The sequence below is a fragment of the Zootermopsis nevadensis genome, unplaced genomic scaffold (assembly GCF_977971745.1).
Source record: "Zootermopsis nevadensis isolate Lab colony 2312 unplaced genomic scaffold, Znev_1.0 Znev_ptg000020l, whole genome shotgun sequence".
Classification (NCBI taxonomy): Eukaryota; Metazoa; Arthropoda; class Insecta; order Blattodea; family Termopsidae; genus Zootermopsis; species Zootermopsis nevadensis.
This window is the reverse complement of record NW_028259152.1, coordinates 5,602,946-5,619,781: the sequence shown is the minus strand read 5'-3', so window position 1 is coordinate 5,619,781 and position 16,836 is coordinate 5,602,946. Positions and strand designations below refer to the sequence as shown.

General features: G+C 41.2%; 1 protein-coding gene across 10 annotated transcripts in view; it reads left to right on the top strand.

The window, feature by feature from the left end:
* The window catches only part of LOC110827709 (protein bric-a-brac 1), a 456,379-nt gene that overhangs the window by 348,244 nt on the left and 91,299 nt on the right, over window positions 1–16,836 (top strand). The gene's annotated exons all lie outside the window — the stretch shown is intronic.

Sequence of the window (16,836 nt, the reverse complement as noted above, 5' to 3'; positions counted from 1 at the left end):
TAGCAATAGTGGGTGAGAGTATACCTAAATCAGGAAGTTTCTCGTTTTGTAGTCTTCTTCATCCTGCGGTTACTTCCTTTTTGTTACGTCAAAGTATTAAAGTAGGCCTGAGTAATCGTACATTAGCTCTCCAACACGTGCCATTTATGATCTTTCCTTGTGGTGGCACATTTTCGTAAAAAATAACTTTCATGAAACGCTTGTATTTTCGGTAGATTGAATTATGCAGCTGTTCCTCACCTTACACAGCCGCTGCTTTGGCGGTGTTGGTGAAAAGGAGTTGAAAAGAGTGCTCTCTTGTTAATACATGTACTGCGTTCCTGAAAACAGGTATTGTCTTCATTGTTATCCCGATTAAATCTCCGGTTATGGAATGAATGTACGAGACTCTTATTAGAGTTCGGATCCTCCATTTGATGAAAGGATAGCTCTCAGGTGCCTTTCTGCGTTTCCTGAATAGAACTATAGGAAAATAATCAATGTTGTTAATAAAATATGCTTTTCTACATTTACCGAATAGAACTCAAGGAAAATAGAGACTAATATTGAGCTGTTAACCTGCTAAGCCGATTAAAAGTTTGGTGGCACGAGCATTTTACTGTAAGAGACTTTACTTTTTCAGTGGGATGGGATCACATTGTAAAACACGACGAGGTGGACAGAAATCTGTTCGCCTGGACGGCGTGCCGACTGGCTCAGCTGTAACACAGAGCCCCATCTGTCACATTCTCACGGCTAATACGTGCGGGTAGCGTTGTGGCCTGCCAGTGGCAGGTGCTCGCTCGCTCAGTCGCGGTCATCGTGCGGTTTTATCGGGCTCGATTCCTGTCTCTCAGTGTGTTCACGATAATGTCCTCTCTTCTTGTGAACGCTTCGAAATGACACGTTTTCACTCCACTTTTGCTGAAGTACGTAGATACAATCACGTGTGGAACGTCAGAAACCCAATATATAAGCAAAAGCAGAATATTTTCTCTTTCCGTGACCAGCCTAGAAACCTAAGCGACAAACTAATTTCATTTGTTTAAAATGTGTGAATGCCAGTTGAAACCGATTGCCACTACGAAGTGAATTGGGCCCAAGTAATGCGTCAAATGAAGATTGCTGTCTTCTGGGTTGTTGCCCTGTGTAGTCCAACGATTCAGAGGTCTTTGTTGCGACCATCATCAGGACGAAACGTTGGTAAACTTCTACCAGACTACAAGGGGCAACAACCCAGAAGACAGCAATCTTCAGTCTCACAGCCGTGAAAACCTCAAATCCTACTAACCAACCGTCATGTTCTCGAGGACTTTCTTAAGCAACAAAATATGAATGTCCTGGCTCCACATGGTCTCTTGGGCAGATACAGGGGCGGCGTCGCCTTCCTAAAGATCATCATCCCCATTCTAATATCAGATCTTCACAAAATATGTAAAATGGTTCACGGCGTTAACACGACGTTGGGCCTGCACTTGTTTCTGAACAAAATATTTCTCAGAGTTCGTGAACAAAGATGTCGCGTCCGTAGCCCTTTATCCTCAAAATCCTGCCCATAAAGCATTGCCGTTACATGTGTTCCCCTCCCCACAAAACATGGGCCCACTACAGCCAGTCAATTCAGAATTGATGCGTCCGACATCGCTGACCAACCTCGAATAAATCCGTGCCATTAATCAAAGTCGAGCGGTGACGGATTGAACACCAGGGACCGGCACATCGCTGATCGATGCCCCACAACTACACCGTGCGATTTTTTAAAGCGTTTATGAAATAAACTGCGGTGCATCAGGGGGCCGAATTGTACTCATATTTCATCCGTACCAATCCAGATCAGTTTGTACAAAAAAAAACATGTATGTATATTGACGTCAAACTGTTCTGATTGCATCTCCTCCGCCGAAATGTTGAAATTAGTGTAGTAGACAATCGCGCGTTTAGGTTCGTGTCTGTCCGCAGGTTTAAAGGGAGTTTGTTTGGGTGAACGCAAATGGCTGCGCTTACAGAATGTTCGCGGCCACACCTGAATTTTATGGACGGGATAACCAGCGTTCGGATTCTGTAAGAGGAAGAAATTTATTAGACCAGAGTCCGTTCTCTTCTCTAGGATTGACTTAATTAGTTGAATATGAACTCGTGGAATGCTTCCTTACATTCATTTCGGAATCTGTCTAAATTATACAAAACTATAAATTTCTACCTGTTATTTTATATGGGCGTGATGTATGGGTCCATCTCCCTTAGGTTGAAGGCCTTCGTAGCTAAATGCTGAGTGGAATATTTGTTTTTAAGAAAATAATGCTGTGTCATTTTCATTAACACGCATGGGGGAAACAAGAAATGTATGCAAACCTTCTGCCAGAAACCGTGAGGAGATGTTAATTCGTTTGTTACAAAATACGAATAGAAAGATTTTTTATTATACTCGGTCTTCGCTCAAATCGGTCTGCAATTTGAAAACATTTATAACCATTGTCCTCGAAACTCCTGAATCAGAACTAAGTTTAGTTGTAACAGATTAAGCTCGCAGATTTTTTAATTTGTGCGTTGATCACGTGACACTCTTCAGGTTTCGACTGGCCACAATTCAAGGTTTACTCCTTTAGGTGGGTCATTCTGTTCGATGCCTGTCTCAAAAATTGTTTATACTTTTCTTTTTGTGTATATTGTAGCCATTTTTTTAAATCCAGGCCCGTTTATATGGCAAGTTTTATAGCCCTAAACGTAGTCTGTTGTGATGCTGTGTAAAACTATCCGTGGTAGTTCTCTAGCATGCATTGCATTTGTTAGTGTTAGTATGCATGTCTCTTACGTAAGCCGCCATATCGATTGCAGTTCTGATTTATGACCGAACGTAGCAATATTTCAAACGATACATTGGGCTCACGAACCATACCCACTTCCTTGCGTAATGCTCCCCTCCCACAGACTTCAGTGTGTTTTGTATTGTATTTGCTCTCCTAGTTGTTTTGTGTGGGTATGAAACTTGGTCTGTCAGATTAAGGGATGACCATATATAAATAATGTCTGAGAACAGAATTCTGGTGACATTTCTCGTCCTAAAAGGGAGGAGGTGACAGGAGTTTCATAATTTGTGCTTTTCCGCTGTTATTAGCGTGATTGCATCAAGGAGGATCGGATCTGTTGTACGTTTAGCACGCACAGGACGAGAAATGCATACAGAATATTAGTTGCAGTACTCGAAAGGAAGAGGTCATTTGGAAGGTCTAAGCGTGACTAAGAGCATAGTGTTTATTGAAAAGGATCTTATATAAGGTGTGACGTTGTGGACTGATTTATCTGATTCTGTAGCAAGTCCTCGTAAATTTGGCTGAATTTTTGTTTTCATTAAGGCGGGAAATTCCTTGACTACCTTAGCGACTGTGAGCTTGTCGGGTTGGATTCGGATCCGTGGGAATATTTAAATATTTATTGTTTGTTTATTATTTTGGGACCCTGAGTTGCTCAAGGCACTGAAGAAATGGTCGTCTAAGTATCCTAAGTAAGTAAGTAAGTAAGTAGTTTATTATTTCTGTGGGGGATGACGATCCTTGGGTTCAACAGTACCCATTAGGCCAACCAGATCTGGAAGAAATAAATTTGCTGTCGTGAAATAGTGCGAGTAATTTTGCTACTGGTTTTTTGTGACATTGGCGATGTAAATGTGGTGATATAATTCGTCTAGGACGAAGTGTCTGTTTCTCTGGGTTGTGAATTAATGGTGTTTGAATCTTTTGAAATATTTTTTGGCGGAAATCGTCAAACTTGGGTTGACCTTTATACGCGTACTAGCTTTAAAACTCAGTGACCCAACATAGTTTCTACTGTGTTTATTGCAATCTGCTGCTTATTGTTAGACCGTGCACAGTTTTGATCTTGAGCATAATAACAAAATTCTAACTTAAGCAAAAGTTAATTAATGGAGGGAACCGTGTGGTGTGACTTAACTGAGCTGAACTGACAAATTTACGGTGAGAGATCATGTTTTTTTATAATACCAATCGTGGGCCGTAGTAAGTGGGGACATGGAACGTTAACGTTAACAAATGCTGGTTTCAGATTAAAATCTGGTCACGCAACTTCACGGTAAATACTGCAGGTTTGTGTAATTGCTTCATCCTGTGGTGACGCTTTCTTTTGGATGTTCAGAACTTGGCCCGCATGTAAAATGATAGTGAATTTCTAGTAATTTTGTTGCCTGTGAGGATTAGATGCTGGTAATCTTTTATCCACAGGTTCATTTAGATTATGCTTCCAGCCGTTGTTCAGAGTCTGAGCGCTGTCTGCCGTTTTGTTCATTGGTAGCCTGTTTGCACACGGTGGTGTTGTAAGTGTAGAACATCCAGTTTCGCCGGGAGAGCTATGAATTTTGTTTGTCAGCACATTAAGGTCCTGTTGAACTCCCGCAGAGACCTTGCAAGGTGCCCACTCAAAATTCGGTTCATTCTCATTTTCTTCTTTACTCAGTTCGCCAGAGGGGTGCATTGGGGGGTGAACGACCATTAGCACCCCATTGAGCCAAGCACTCTCGTGGTGAGAAAGCCTGTGTTTAGAATCGGTGCTAGTAATGGCTTAAAAGAAATGGTGCAGTCGATTTGTAATCGAAGGCTCTGTGATTTGAAACCCAACTCTGCGGCAGCCCAAGAGTAGAATGGAGTCTCCCGTGCGCCCCCCCCCCCCCCCCCCGAGAATATTTCCCGAGGTGGATCACATCCCCTGGTCAAAGTTACCGATCCTCCTGGTTTCATGTCGGATCCATCACTGTGCAGTTGAATTTACATGGCTCGAGTTTAATTCCACATTCTTTTAATTGCCCTGCGTGTTAATGAACAAATTAAACGGAAAATGACCATTTTAATTGTGTTGCTGTAGGCCCTATTCCCATCTTTCGCCTGTGGGCAGATATTCCATTTAATTTATATCTCGAAAATTAATTGAGCTCATTTCCGAAACCTATGTATATGCAATACTATAAATTTCGAACAAATAGCCTGTTTGTTGTAAATTAAATAAATTGTTGGCGCCGTAATGAATACGTTGCCGTTGAAGCAGGGCTTACTCTGTGGGACTTTTCGTGCGTTATTTCCTCTGTCGATGGTCACTAATTTGATGTCATGTCATTTCTGGTAATTCGAATAATCAATGGATGATGTGATTGGATGTTTAGCTCGTTGTAGCCAGTAGTCGGCGTCTTGGGCAACGCGTGCATTCAAAATACGTAGCTTTAATTTTGCTGGAGCGAGGGTTTGAAACAAGAAGTTTCTGGAAAGTTCTAACATCGTGTTCATTAATTTAAAGAATATTATTTACACATGACCTTAAGGCCGAAGTGATTGGTTTATTAAATTACACGTGATATGAAATATAGGCCGTAAAGTACTAATAATTGGAACGGACGGGGCATGTATCACGCATGGGAGAGGCGATAAATATTTGCAGAGTTTTAATCAGGAAACCTGAAAGGAAGATACCGTTTGGGAGAGCTAAGCGGAGGTGGGAGATACGGTATGAGGGTGAGGATGGGATTTATTGGACTCGCGATAAAAGCGGGCTGTTGTGAACACGGTAATGAACGAAGCTGACAGGGACGTACGACAGTGATTGGCCGACGTTTACTGCCTCGTATCATCAGGGCGACGAGATCCGTTGATAATTGAAGCAGGAAGCACTGTCAACTTCTGCGAGACTGCATGGTGCAATATCCCATACCGCCGTGAGTACAGTAGTGGCAAGAAATTTCTTTTATCAGTTGAGCAACTGTTAGCTGCTCAGGCACGACTTTGCTCCATGAAATTGGTTACGTCTATTATGTATATAACAATGGAAGTTTTAAAGATTTTGGATTTGAAAACAATGAATGAACTTCGAGGCTAGCTTTGAAGTGGCTGTGAACAGCAGAACGTGGATTGTGTTCACTAGCTTACGGATGGAGACATGGGACATGTCATGCAGAATCGGATGTTCAGATTGAATATTGTCAAGTGATAGCGGCAAAGGAGAAAGCGATATAGGATTTGAGACTTTCGCGGCGAGTACAATCAATAAAATCTTCTCGGGCAATCAGCCGCGTTAACTGGTTACCGTAGTAAACCGACATTTCGGGAACAAACTCTGTCCCCATCTTCAGGGTTCTGATGTGACTGAATCCTCTGAAGTCGCCTGGCTAGGACTTCCGGGGACAGTTTGTTCCCGAAACGTCGGTTTACTACGGCAACCAGTTAACGCGGCTGATTGCCCGAGAAGATTTTATTGAGAAAGAGATAATATCTACATTACTGAATTATAGGCTGCGTTTCATTCTACAAGTAGGTTACTAGATTTTTGTATAAAATAATGGACGGTAGTTCCCCTCACCCATGATAGCGTCATTAAACAGCTGGCCGTTCAGTGCACGAAAACAATTGAAAACGTCGTTGACGTGGTGCGTGGCTCTCGGTGCAGTGCAGGGGGGAGACAGCCGTGGTGGCGAACAATTGGTCCCTGCATCACGAGTGCTACTGAGAAGCCTTATTGATTTTATCCTCCAGCTTCTGAGAGAGTTGCAAGGGGGTGGAAACTGCCACTACCAGCAAGCCCGTTCGCTTGCTGTGTGTGATTTCGCACGCATCCCCAGCAAATGCACAAGAACGCGGGCTTCAAACTTGGAAAAATTCCCTTTTATTTAACAGTTGAAAACTTTGTGCGTTTTCTGTAACATCTGTTGCTGTAGAATGCATTTCGTGCTGCCCGGAAAGAGAAGGGCTTTATCGCCCGCGTTATGTTATTGAGACATTTCTGCTGGTGTCTGCATTATGCACACGACGAGCTGAAGTGATCCAACCACCAATGAAGATATTCTGGTTGGAAAAACTATATCCATACTGCTTACCAATTGAAATGGTGGATTGCCCCTTTTTCGTAACAGAATGTACTGCTGTTCATACACATTGAACTAACTACATGGATCAGAATCTGTTACTGCCAAATTGCTACTGAGTGCCTCCATTCCCCAATACGTCCTTTTAGACGTGCTGCTTAATTACAGCGGCTTCAAGTGCTGTTTACCGATTGATGAAAAGAGAAACTTTGTGGTAATTTTGATTGCCAACCTACTCAGTAGAGCTGTGGTGTTTTCGGGATTATTGTTCTCTTTTTAGACTCGAAAGTGATCGAACAAACAAAACATTACTGTTATTAACACACTAGCGTGACATTAAATTACAAAACTCGTAATAAACAACAACATATATATAAGAGTTACTCAATTAGACTGAAAATATGTCCCTTTCAGGTCATATTAGCAAATATGTTCAGCAATATTAACACACGCCTTCTTGGCTAGAAGCCTCCATCAATCTGAAGATGGCACTATCTGCGCAGGTTCGACAACAAAAAGTTTCCTGTTACAGTGAAAAGTTACTCTTAATGAAATACCGCCATACACAGAATTTGACTTGTAACGAACAATGAAAAAAGAAATGAGCAGGTGTATTACATAAACTAGGAGCAGTAGGAGAAAAGCAATGTCATCCAGGAGCCAGGGCTAATATTTTGTAAGTTGCAGCCTATTGTACTCGGAAGCAAAATCTTTGTTTACCAGGGAGGAAAGATTTGCTACTGGGGATGAAAAGGCGTCAGTCATTGCGATTATTCAGTCTCTAATTTACGATGTGAATATATGAAGCTTAAGTGCAAGTATTATTTTTCTTTAAATGTGCGTCATACAGACGTCGTTTCCTGTTCGCCAGCTTCCTCAGCTCTAGTCGGCAGTCGTTCGTTGGATGCCCATAAGGCACAGGAACAATTCTAGACAAATTCCTCATTTTCGTATGAGGAATCTGACGCTGGTGCCTGTCTTGAGCCATATAAATCCATCTCCCACCCAGCCCTGTTTCTCTAAGATGTTCTTTCATTACGAAGATGGTTTTTATTTCTGACTACTGACACCGCGGATTCAGACTGCTTGTGGCATTGATATTTGCCTAAGTCTTTCTAGGAAATATCTCTCCCAGGCAAGTAATGTATCTGTATCACATGTCTGGGTAGAGTCTAGAGCAGTGGGATTCAACCTTTTTTGTTCGCGTACCCCCAGATATAATTTCTCTTCAATTTTGTACCCCCAAAGTTGTTGGTGCATAATTCAAGTTATACATAGTATATAATCTACATCTAAAATAAATTGAATAAATTACATTACTGATTATTCAGTGTTTATCATAAAAAAAATTTAAATTTCACGTGCCCCCTAAGATGTCTTCGCGTACCCCAGGTTGAATACCCCTGGTCTAGAGAACTTTAGACTATTTTCGAATCGGTCTGTAGCCTGCAGAAGATTATGATAATGGCGATTTTAAATTGCAGATTTTCAGCTCCCTGACACGGCGTACTAGAATTGGGATCGAACATGAACGTTCCGAAAGCAATTCGGACTAAGTTTGTGAGTGTGGTTCTGTACTTCTGACGGCCATTTTAAGATGAGTGTTGTCTATGGGTGGGGTATGGGCTCTTATAATAGCGTCTGACTAGCAGGACATCTGACAGGGGGAGAGTGTGAATGAGCTGGCAGTGATGGATGGAGGGTGGTGAAAAGGGTTGGACCCAAGGACTGAGGACGTGTCAATCGAGGGCGAGTTGGGGAGTCTACTGCAGCCATCCCATTAACTATTGCTGTGCCACTCACGAAGTGCCCCGTTGTAGTGCCTAAGCGCAAAGGGTTGTAATGCAGCTTAACGCACAAGTCTGTACAATACCAACAACGATTCTTGCATGTGGCTGGGTCGAACGCATTGAGCCATTGGTTTAGATCTTGGGACATTCCTGTGGAATGTGTTCCACCACTGTTGTAGCCAGATATAAAGGCGGGTCATTACAAATCGGTGCGTCGTTCTCGCGAATTGGTAACGCAGTTCACAGGTTTGTAATTAAAACAAAAATTATAGTCACACAAACTGATTTCGCTGAAAATTGTGTTGAGTTGTGTGGAAACCGCGAGGAACAGCTTGCAGTAACATAATTGAAGACCGACTAACACTCTTTTTCTTACCATTGCTTGAAACCCGGAGTAGTGGTCTACTATAAGAAAAGTGTTTAAGCCTAAATATACAACCGATCTGCATATGTTCATTCGTGGTTGTAGTCTGCCCTAAAAACCATATTCCATGTCCCTTTACAGTTCTTTACTCTTGTGCGTTTTAGCGTGTAACGGTGTAGTTATCTTAAGTTTTTTTCTGTTTGTTTCAGGTAAGTTTACAAGACAGTTCCAATTCTCTTCGTTGTATGAATGACCTGTATTGAGGAAAGCGACTGCCGTCTCTTATCTTAACACGTAAGTTAGAAGCATCCCTCACAGCTAAATCGAATTTTGTTGCACACTGCCAAAAATTCCCATAATATGAATATGAAATTGAAATGATGTTTTATTACAAAATGTGCAATGTACTTATATGTCGGAGAAGGTAAAATGCCCCCTAACATCGTTAAATCAGCGTTGTGGTGTTTACTACTAAGTTTAGTCGCCTGTTCTGTCTGAAGTACCACGAACCAAAAATAGCAAAATCAGTGTGATGACAATTCAGCAGACGATCACATTGTGCTTCTGGGCTTCTACTCTTTGGTAGTGTAGAGTTGAAGTTCCCCTTTTATTTTTAAAATAATAAGGCGTTCTGTAGCACGTGCGTTGCTTCGTTGCGGGGACAGACTGCTGTTCTCGAACGGTTGTATTACTATCTGGCCTGAAATTGTTGTTGTTGATGATGATGTATATAGACATGTGGAGCTGAATTAAGCAGTAGAGTCATGCTCGTGTTTGAGTAAAAATTATTTTTAAATATTTTTAAATGCGTCTGGGACCATTAGTAAATAGGAACGAGGTTTCGTATGAATTTGGGAAAAAGTATTTAGTCGATTCATGTTATTTACTTTTCGGTTCGAAGTCCAACCATTTACTATCCGAATCGCTTCACGTCTGGATACAAAACAGTAACTTTGACACTTGGTGGGAAGTCCATAAAATCTGCCGGAAAACCCACTGCGGGAAATTGTTTGAAGTTACGAATATGTAGTGAAGAACTTGGAACATTAAAGGAACTTCTAACGAATTCCATGGTACATCATAAAACTATGTTTCACTTACCTCTGTCTTATAAAGGTCTAGGTATATAATATTGGAATTTTGGCTGGATTCAGGTGGCACAGGGAACTTTCGGGTGTAGTAGTAGTAGTTTACGATGGGCGAACAGTCTTGTGACTTGATTACATTTGCACATGTGAAGTGTGATCAGAATTAATTACGGATTTCGAATTGGATTAGTACCATATATGTGTTATTTTCACTGTGTCTTAAGGGAGCACGTTATGAGTATGTTCCGTGTGCCCTTACGTCTTCCAGCCGAGATTCTGCTGCTGTCACTGGTCGTAAAATTACTCTTTCTGCTACGGAGTATCGCGAGATCCGAATTCATTCTACACGTCTATATTTCGGATATAAATGGTATGCCAGCGGGTTGATTAACCACCGAGCAATTTCCTACCTCCTCCAGTTAAAAAAAATAATTAAAGTTCTGGTTGCTTTGTAATGAACAAAAAATACTGATTTCTTAAAAGATATTAATATCGTATCATCTAAATAACAATTTATATTTCAGTAGAGTGTGTAATCTCTATTTTTGAATAGACTATACGCGTACAGTGCAGTGTCATGGTAATTGATATGTGTAACAAGTTGAATCCAGTCGGTCGCTAGAAATGAAAAGCCGGTGGTCATCGGTTCCCTGAATGGAACTCGTTAATTTCAATGTTTTTTCTGTGCCGATACATTGTTATTTCTGTTCGAATAGAACCGTTTCCAGTTTATTTTATTTGGCTTATATTTGTGTTCGATGGGAAGAATTTTAGTTTCACATATTTTGTGAAAAATAATTTACTGCGTACAGAGACTTTGTTCAGGTGCCCAGTGTCCTTTATAAGCAATTGTATATTTTACAACGTTATTATGGCAGCGTGTTCGGTGTTGGATTCTCGAATGCGGATTACGAAACTGTTTTATTTGTCGCGTTAGTGGACAGAAACAACCGACATTTGCTTGTAATGCTAAGAACTGGGTGGTTCTCACCTTACCTGCCTTCATGGAACCCAAATATTTATTACCGTGTAGGATTTGACGTTTTGACGGCGGGTGAGTCTGAAGATGGCTGTCTTCTGGGTTGCTGCGCCTTGTAGTCTGCCTCCATCATCAGGGCGACTTATCGCCCTGTTGATGGAGGCAGCAATGGCCTCAGATACGTTGGTAAACTTCTGCCAGACCGCACGGCACAACAACGCAGAAGATAGCCGTCTTAATTTGTCACCGTGTTCACAAGAGACCGCCACCGGCTCTTGTCCTGAGCCAGATGAGTCCAGTCCAGTCCACACCCACGCACCCCATTTCTTAATATCCTCCATTTATTCTATTAGCTACCGCCTTGGCTTAATTTTTGCAGTGCGTTTAGTTCTCTGGTACTATGATAGTCGTGACAGACAGCTGCTGGTTTTATAATAATCTGGCGAATAGTTTCAGGGACAAGGATGGTCTTTCAAAAAAGTCACAGTTTAAGCATTTCTACCTTTACGGGAGTAACGGAAGTTTTGTGTTCCGTGTGAAATTAACTTTAGTTTGTGCCTGCAGAACAGTCCATCTGTGCCGTGTTGATTGTAATTAAGTACAAATACAGCGAGGCAACTAAAAATGATGTGGTTGTGTATAACTCAACTGATGACGTGCCGCTGCCTTGTGCTTATCGGAGAGCTGTATCGAAGAGCTTCATTATTACCTTCCCCATTTATCAAACCGCACTCCGTCCCGTATCCCCCTCACTACAAGTCTTGTTAGTTAAGTCACGTATGTGTGTATGCACAGGGATGAACAAATTAATACTTCTCATTCCGTTATATCCAGATAAGTGGGTCCCATGTCACTCCGCTCGGCGTGTGCTGATGTTTCAGATAGAAGGACCGACCTCCAGGTATGGAGAGTAGCTGCGAATAAGCTTATGCTGAACAAGATTGGAAAGGAGTTCTTCACGCCATATCACTACGTCGTCGTACTAATGTGGTCCCTATTTATTGTTGAGTCCTAGGTCATTCTTGCATCTTATGCGTGAGAGTAAATATTTTCCTAGTCATTACGAACAGTCAAGTTGTATGTTGTTTTCAGAAACACCCAGGGCATGTTACATGCATCGAAGGTCGCGGTTCACTGTTCATATTTTAGGTGTTCCGAGTTCCGTTCTTGGGCTTCGAGGTGCTTAATGTACCTTCGAACAGTATGGAACTTTTTATCGTCTTTTTTTTTTGTAAATGTAAACCAACCAGTAACATGGCGAACTCGCGAAATCTGTAGGCCTGTTTAACGTTACATTTGATGACTAACTAATTAACAGTTTTGCTAGTTTTGTGAAAGGTTTTGAAGAGGTGATCAAAACCGTACAAATTTTACGAAGGCCTCGTCCCAATCTGTAGGCTGCAAGTGGGTTATTGTATCGTATAATTTATTTGTGATACTTGGTGGCCTTACCGTAAAGATGGAAGTGTTTGGAAAAGAAAGTAGGCCGAAGTGTCATAAGTTGTTTTCAACACTCGCTGTTTTATGGTGGCCGAAGTTGTTAAATCTGATACACACCTTTTCTGCCACGTTTATGTTTTGGCACTTGGTATCGAAGTTCTTTGGTGTATTTTTTACGAGTCTTTTGCGGTTGTGACTTCATCTATGCTTGTGCATATGCAAAAACTGTAATATAAGTGGCTAGGTGGAAGTATACGACTGGACCCTTCACTGTTAAGTTTGTACACAAAGCTTTATGAGCGATGTATGTAATGTTCTCTAGAAATTGAAATATCATGTTCATACTTTATATAAAATACTTAATGACGTGGACTGAAATCTATATAGTCGGCATATTGTAGCCAGTTTGCTTGGAGTGCTTGATTAGAAAAGCAATTGTTACACATTTCAATAAAAGGCTATTGGATTACACTAAATTTAATTTAAACATATATGTGTGTTGAATTACATACTGTAGGGAAAGCTAGGACGACGCGATTCCGAACGTTGATTGCAGAACTCTGGAAGTGGAAAACTAGTAATATTTTGTTCGAATAAAACTTTCCTTGGATATTATCCATCGTCTAGTAAAATATTAAATAAAAAACGTAAAACGACGTTTCGGAGATGGGACTCTATCTTCGTCTTCACGTTCCTACGTTTTATATTTAATATTTTATTAGACGATGGATAATATCCAAGGAAATTTTTATTCAAATGACTCTTCACCATCGTCAAGAAGTTTTAGATTTGATATAGTAATATTTTAGTTCTAATTCCAAACATGAACCCGCATTTACTGCCTTGCCCTTCAGTCCCTAGGGTTAAGGGTGTTATTTATAGGAGACAGTTTTGATATAATATTAGTTTATAATTAATGCCAGTAACAGTGAACGCGTGGTCTTACGTGTGGGTCTTGGGCGCTGAGATCGTGGGTTCAAATGCTACCCGAGTTCTTTTTCCGCGCGTGTATTTTGTTTTGTCTTGTGTTAGTAGAGGTTTTGCGATGAGCTGACACCCCTTACGAGGAATTCTGTCAAATGAGTGAAAGGATTCATAGTTTCAGAAGTTATTCGGAATTGGAGCAGACCAGAGGGTCTAATCCTTAAAGGTTGAAGGAGGAAAATGATTATTATACATATTTTACCACATTCAGATGTTGCGAATCCTTGGAAATAAATTATAATATTACGAGATATAGGTCTGTATATATCTAACTCAGAACAAAATCCTTCCCTTAATTCATTGTCGTATTTCGTTATTGCAGACTTCTTTCAATTTACTTTAATTCCTGAGAATGAAGAAAGAGTATTTTTGTTGCTAGCGGACGCTGCAGTTGGATTTTGGTTTAATTTAATGAGTGTCGGAAGAAGGAAAAGAGATGTGCGCGAAGTCTGGTGGCGGTGGTAGCAAGGCTGTCTTTATTTGACTTAATAACGGTGCAGAAAAAATGCTTAGAGCTTTATCCGTTGAAAATGGCTATGTACTCCTAGATCAGCTTGTCTGCTGGACACCTCTCCGTTCCATTATCGCGAAATTTCTATCCAAGATTGACGAATTCCGTGTTATAGTCGAAAGTTAGGAACGATTAAACCGTTGGTTTTTCGCCGCCTTGTATACCCGTTAGAATAATGCGCATCGTATTCTAATTTGAACATAATTTGCGAACATCTTCATTTCTGCACGATGCGTTCTAGGTATAGATAAGTAAATTACATGCTAGCTGCACCTGCAGTGTATAAACCTTGTGACAAAATTGAGACACTTCGAGGATGTCTGTTTGACTCGGACTATTTCACCATTTTCGTAAGATGTATGTCCGACGTGTAGGCATAACTTACAGAATATTCAGAAATTACCTGGAATTAAATATGCATTTTGTTTCCTGTTTGTATTCCATAATCGCAGTGTTACCTGCATTATATTGTCTTAGATATATTGTAATGAACTAATCTAATTAAAAACTTCATCTGAAACAAATATGATATGAACTTGGAGTAAAACTTATATATCTGGTCATCTGAGCGACGAGCTTCTCAAGAATAACTCTGCTGTATGAAGTTAATTAAATTCATTGCAATCTCTACTTTACACTAAACTTTATTTTAAAAAATTAACTGTAATCCTAAGTGTCGGACGTGATCTCATCCCGGTCTGTGATTTTTATTTGAACCTTATTTCTGTATGGCACAAATAATAATCTAAGACTAGCATCTCTGCTCTCTCTCTCTCACACACACACACGATGGTGTCATCTCAGACTGTATAGCTTTGAGTATCCTGTTATTGCTATTTTGTTTGGCCGTATAGGCTATATTATTCCGATTTCGGGTTTCGGTTTGGGGGAAACGTATTAGTATTTTTAATCTTATGTAATTTTGAACTCCCTGTGCCCAGTTTTAAGAACAGCAAAGTCATTTTCCTCTGGGTTGTATCTCCAAGAACAAAATGTTATTCTAATATTTTTTTTTCTACGATCCGCAGTTTGGGAGAAGCAAAATGGTACGGACGGACGGATTTTGGCTGTTACTTATATTGACTCGTTAATTTACAAAGCTTGATGCAGAGTTTATAGTATCAGGCAATACGTATTTTAATTTCTAATGGAACATTTCTAGTCCGGACTGGTGATTTGAAGTCACTGCCCCGATGTTCATGTACGATTTGTATGCATGCACCACAACACGACATTGGGTCTTATAATTGCCTCGCGTAATGACGGCCCCACCATGTTCCTTTTCGCTGGCCGTTTTACGTCTTCTTCTTTGCTTCGAGTTTTCTTTCTCCTTTGGACTACGACAGAGAGCACTTTATGAATGTTTATATATAAATTATGCAAAACAGGCTTCCATTATATTGGAAATAAAGCTGGGAGATTCAAAATGGGGGAGACGAATTCGTCTGTTTTTTCTATGCCGTATAACCCCGTTTTCTCTAAATATGCAAATTTTCATTTCAGTTTGTTTTCCCTTTTTATATTATAACATAAAATTAGTTGTACCAGTGAGTTGTATTTGGAATTTGCGGTCGTGGAGCGTCGAGAGGAAAATAGGAAGTCGAAGGAAACAGCGAACAGCCTAAAAGGGGCGGTACTGTTTGGAACTCGATACGTCATAGGCAGCAGGCTGAGATGCGATCATTTAATTACGCACACTTGTACCTGAGATGCGTGGCAGTATATTTATAAGCGACAAGTGGTGAGGTAGAGGCAGTGAACTATTTATTCATCGTTGTAAACCAGTCTTCGTCTGAAAACACTAAAGTGAATAGCTTTCGTCTTTCTCGCCTCATTGATACCCTAGTAGGACGTTTCATCTTTGTAAGAAGTCCCAACGTTCTCTGTTATATAATTCTATTGTCTTCCTGGGGGGGGGGGGGGGGTTCGTGGAGGAACACTGGGGTTAACATTTTCCCCGATAGCCCGCCACTTTGTCGTTGTAGTTGATGTTTTATAGGCCAAAGGCAGCTTCTTGGCGAGACGACAACTGTCTTTATCCAGACCACGATCTTCCCTTCCACTCTTTCTCGCTGGAACTCGCAGACGATTGCCGCTCGTCATGGCACGGACCGGTCCGCCACGGACGGCGCACTGTGGAGCGGAGACACTTGTTGGCAACTTGTAAGCCAAGCGTCCCATCCCACCCCCCGTCCCGACAACTCCTTTGTGCTTCACTTCCTCCCAAGGTTTTTTTAAAGTGGATGTCTCGAGCTTTAGGAAAAGAGACGTAAAACACATCGAGCACTGGCTCACAATCTCCTCTTTAGCGCCTGTCATGATACTTCAAAAAGAATCTGTGAGAGGGAATAAATGTAGTACCCAGAAGTGACTACCTCTCGCCCCGCGTGAAGCCAAACTTCAGCTGCCACCATCAGGTTCCTTGCATTACTTTTCTTCTGGTGACCAGGACGTTGTTCCTTTTGTTTTCCGGAATAATTTCACCCAAATACAAGAATTAATGTGTCACTCCGTTCCAGCTTCACTCTTTCTCGCACCTGATTTCAGTTCCAGCACGAAGAGAGAATTTTTGTTATTGAATTCCCCTGTTAGAGTTATGACTTCCATAAGTTTTCGGTGTAAATATTTCCTGTGGCTGTCAAGACACGCCCTTAGTTTCGTCGTCGCATTTCCAGCCCCTGAAAACTTGCTCTAGGCTGGCAGCGGCGGTATTATAAAATGGGTGACTGGGGGTGGGGGTGGGAGCGCGAGAGTGATGGTGTTTACGTGATGCTGAACCCGCCCCCGAGGCAAAGAGAGAACTACCGTCGAGTTTGGTCGTTATTTTCATCTAATAAGTTGCCTT